Source organism: Lissotriton vulgaris, chromosome 4_1, assembly GCF_964263255.1.
Source record: "Lissotriton vulgaris chromosome 4_1, aLisVul1.2, whole genome shotgun sequence".
NCBI lineage: Eukaryota > Metazoa > Chordata > Amphibia > Caudata > Salamandridae > Lissotriton > Lissotriton vulgaris.
In genome coordinates this window covers 2020538193-2020543145 of record NC_141691.1, presented here as the reverse complement: position 1 = coordinate 2020543145, position 4953 = coordinate 2020538193, and positions in this window count along the sequence as shown.

Genomic DNA, 4953 nt, shown 5'->3' with positions numbered 1-4953 from the left:
TAGTCTGTACAATGGACACCAAAGGAGTCTCAAGCACTCCAGACCACTGTGGGGACATGTCTATGGAGATCAAGGCACACCATTAATCACTTACACTGGTCTCCTTCAAAAGCTGCCTGCTTATTCCAAAACATAGCAGATGTTAGGTGTGCACTACCTTGTGAGACAACTATAATGCAGACACATAAGTGTAACCTACACAATTTGTCATATGAACACATTCCAAACATAAACAACTCTCAACAAGTTTTGGGAGTGCCAAGGTACATTCATCAATGTGAGACCACTACAGTTGCTAACACATAAGACCCAGTGGCTGTCATGTGAAGTGGCCCACATGTCCCAAATCAGGACAATGCTTAAGCTAATGTGCCTGCAATTATGAAGAACAAAATCATTGCTGCATCGTGGACACACCTTATCCACATGGGAAATGTCAACACAGTAATGTGCACACTAAGACAAAACAGCGTTGCACCAGAACTACATACATGTAAAAATCTTTGAGGCACAATCATCTCTTTAAGCAAACAACATTGCCTGTAAAGCCCCTAATGACAGCACTGTCCAGCATCACAGGGGAAGTGCATGGTGATAACCCTACCTCCCAATTTACATCCACAGCTCACAACTGCCAAGGCCAAACAGGCAGGCCCATCACACCTCTCCTGCACAACACCCCATCACTCAGTTAATGTGATTGATACATCTCAAGAAGTGAACACTCAGAATCAGGGTAACAAAAACTGTGCAGCAACTTTTTTTTAAAGTAAACCCCTTGGGGCTGGCAATTCATATTAGTCACAAAAAAACAGCAACAGATTCTTGTGAATAGGCACATAGGCACTGCCCAGTGTGAGTATGCGCAAGCCAAATCTTGTATCCATGGCCACTGCGCACATGTAGCTGACACATGATAAATACAAACTATGCCAGGGACCAATGCCACTGAGACAGACTCATGCAGAACTCACATAGAATGGGCACAGTGTTGGATGACACACATGATTAGGAGGCCAGGGTGTTGCAGGGGACTGTAGTGGGCACACAGATCCGTGGGTCTAGAAATCGCTGACTCTCTCATGATTAACCGTCTTGGCACTATGCAAAACTTGCAAATGATGTACATCATGTCTGAGTATGCAACATGGGTCATGCATGCTGCTAGGGTGTGCATTTTAAACCTCACACTCCTATGTTGAGACTCATCATTAGTGCAAACAAATATGAAGGCCAAACACAGTGCACAGGTCATGGCAAAGGCAAGGTACCAACACATGTCACAGACCTCCCTCCCACATGATGCGCTAATCAATGTGCAGTCTAATTACCTTGCACCCTAGAAGAACATGTGCAAATTTTAAAAAAGACAAACCAGGGGACACATGTGGAGGAGGGGAAGGGATGAAAAAGAGCATCAGCTGAATATGGGGAATTGAAACTACAATGCACAAATAGCCTGTCTGACCAGACCCCCCCCCCCCTCCCCCCCCCCCCCAACTGTGGGAGTGTTTCCAGGCTTCTGAGCACCTCAAGTAGCAGGTAACACACAACACTACAAACAGACATGTACCTACCCCCTCCTTGCTGATGTCTCTCCTGCAACTGCCTATGGAGGTCTGGAAAGACCACTTCCAGGAGGACCCGGAGCATGTGGGGGGTGAGGTGACGGCTTCCACCATGCCGGCGTGGAGGTGACAGCTTCAGCTGGACCCGGGCGATACGCCGGGTCCAGCACCGGATGTCCTGCCACCTCTTCCTGATGTTGCTCAGCTGCCGGCGAGGGCCCACCACAGACCTGACAGCCCTGACAACGTCCAACCAGATCTCCCCCTTCTCATAGGCAGTTTCCTGTCAGGAAGACAAAGTGAAACAACATCACTACACCTGCTCCATGTCCCAGAGACACACACTTGCACTACATTGATGATGTGAACAGGGCATAGGATGCTGACAGGACTTGCATCATTGTCCATGTGAATTCGGCCTGTGGGCAAACCCCAATGCACTTTGAAAGGCAACAGATGGCATAAGGGGGGCAACACACTCACTGATCATGAAACACACTGTACAACACATTCAACTGCAGGCTGTGGGACAGCACGTGACAAGCTGTCACATATCCTACTCCACTTAAGAACCCTAAGCAGACCACACATACACACCCTGGCACAGATCACTCGCCTGTGAGTGACAACAGTGTATACAACCCTCACTTTGCACATGTGCCACTTGACAAAGAGGTGCCACAGGTGTTGGGCTAACTGTGCAAGTCAGGCACACAACACTGCATACTTGTCACATCAGATGGCTACAGCTGCTGCATACGCCATGCAGCTGTGTTGCAAAACATCACATACACACTCGCCCAGGTGACAAGGAACATTCACACTTTTCAATGTCCATGAGTTTAAACACAGCATTTGTACAACATCACCACAGGTCCCCAAAAGTCATAAACATCAGTGAGTACATTCAGCTGTCACTCTGTGGGGGACACTGTTACACCTCAGTAAATTATGGGGAAAAAACTGCAAGGTATGGCACAGCATAATGTGTTCATTGGAGACACCACAATGTACACACCCGGCACTCACACCAAACCACATTGCATGTCTCTTCCACCAATACACAATGGCTGTTGTGACACTCACACAACAGGTGCACAGTCAAAGCTAGTGCAGTCATCACTCACCTGCTCCCCTGGTCTCCCATACAGCTTGCTGTACTGTGGTAGGAGGGCATCCAGCAGGGCCTGGTTTTCCTCCTCACTGAATGCAGGTGCCCTCTCCATGGTATTCAAAATCAGAGTCCAGGGAATGCAGAGACAGCAGCAGTCTGGTCCACTCCAATGTTGTGCAGGCAAGTGCTCTCTCACAGACACATGCAGCCTTAAATCAGTGCTGCTGAGGGGCTTTCAGTTTCAGGAGTACAGTGTGGTAGGCCAGATTACTTTGCATCCTAGGTTTCATCCAATCCCTTTAAACATAAGGCCTTGACACACATTTGCATGGTTTAAAATGTGAGCCTCAGCTCAAAATACATATTTCAACATCGTATATTTTTGCCCAACTGACTTTTGCAGGCCACCTGTAGCACACACTCAAATCTCAGTATCCATGACAACCAGGCTACATTCAGGGACTAATACTCGTCCACTAGGTGTCTCCTAAGTATTTTTTTACATCAACACACGTCTACGGTGCGTTCAAGCTCGGGTATGGCACCATTTTTATTGTGAAACGATGCACACGTAATGTCGTGGTACGGTTTGCCCTTTAAGAAAAGACAAGGGGAACCCAGTAAATGGCTCAGGACCATGGGTATCAAGTATTTTGAAGGAAACAAGTGGTCCTTAGCATATAGGAATAAAAGTAAGCAGAGATATTATATAGACCACAGTGGGCTACTATATAGTTCGCAATCCCTTGTCCAGCCGGACAGGGAATATTTATTAGTTTGATAGATTTGTTCAGTATAGAAATAAGACAAGTAACCAAAACAATAAGGGTTACAGTGAGGCACAGTCCTGTGCCGTACGTGAGAAGAAAGTGAAGAGGACAGTAAGTGAAAGAAATATCAGGCAAACAGAGTGAGCTTGCAGGTCACTGACATAAATTCAAATTAACAGTGTATCCTGGAGTGAATCAACCATACAATAATACATTGAGTTCACAAGTATGGGTCACTCTTAGAGGAGTCGACGTTTCGATCCCAAGCTCGGTTATTAGGGGATCATCTTCAGGACTTTCAAAATTTTTACTTTTGCCTGAATAAAACCTTTTAACATACAAACACCTGTTGGAAAGGCAAAAAGGAAGAAAACAAGACAAGAATGCAGTCAATAATTAAATAATTAAAGCAATGTACAGCACTCGCTATTCAGTTACAGTAATCGGAATTGCGGTGATAGGTGCAGCCACTGAGGCGTGGACATTCCATGCAGTTCTATGAAAACCTTTTGTGAACGCTTTCCAGTCTCTACAGGTGTTTCTTAAGTTTTGTGAGCTGCAAGTGAGCGGGGACTGTGGTACTGGAATTGGCGTGAAGGCCGTGATGGGGAGATGATCCAGAGTGAGTTGTGATGGTTCGGTACTAGGGCGAGTGTTGTAGTTACCGTCAAGGAGGTGCATCAATTGGACCAGGTATTGGAATTACGAGAGAACTGTCCAAGACTTTGTCTGTAATTGAGGTTTTGTCCAAGTGTATGTCCTCAATATATGGAATGCCGCCCGTTGACCTGTTGGGAATGAGGGATCTGTTTGTTATCTTGGTAATGAGGTGTTAACCGCTTTATAGGGGATGGAGTATACTGTCTCATTTACCATGTTGTGGTTTTCTCAAATATGAAGGCTTTTAATTTTTGCAGCAGGGATGAGGCTTGCGTTCGATATACCACAGTGCTGTGTGCAGTCGTGGCTTTACTGTGGAGACAAGGATAAAATCAGTGAAAGAAGCGTCTTTCCGGGTTAGATTTTGGAAAGGGCAAAAAATGTGGTTTGGGCATTACCATTAGGTCAACAAGTGGAGTTAGGAATACTGTCCTGTATGGGCACGCTTTCACAAGAATTTGCGCTGGGGATCTTCAATTGATAATGCTATGGGGAAAACAGGAGGGAGGGTTAGTACTCAATTAGCAATTATAGGTGGCATAGCGTCTAGTTCTCTCACAACTACGGAGAAGAGGAAGGATTGAGATAACCTGAATAATGTTTGGGCGAGTTGTCTGCTGGTAATATACAGCGGGGGCGGTAGTACCGTTAGGTCTCGAAGATCGAGTCTGTGTTTACCGAGTTAGGGGTCTCTGTCGCTGTCAGTTCAAGGAGATGAACGCTAAAGGGGTGAGAGGAAACTAGATTTAAGTGATGTTAAAAAATGACACGGTTTTACGGGAAGCACGGAGGTGAGCAATACTTAACCGTGATGAATTCTTCTGATTGAGGGAATTCAGGT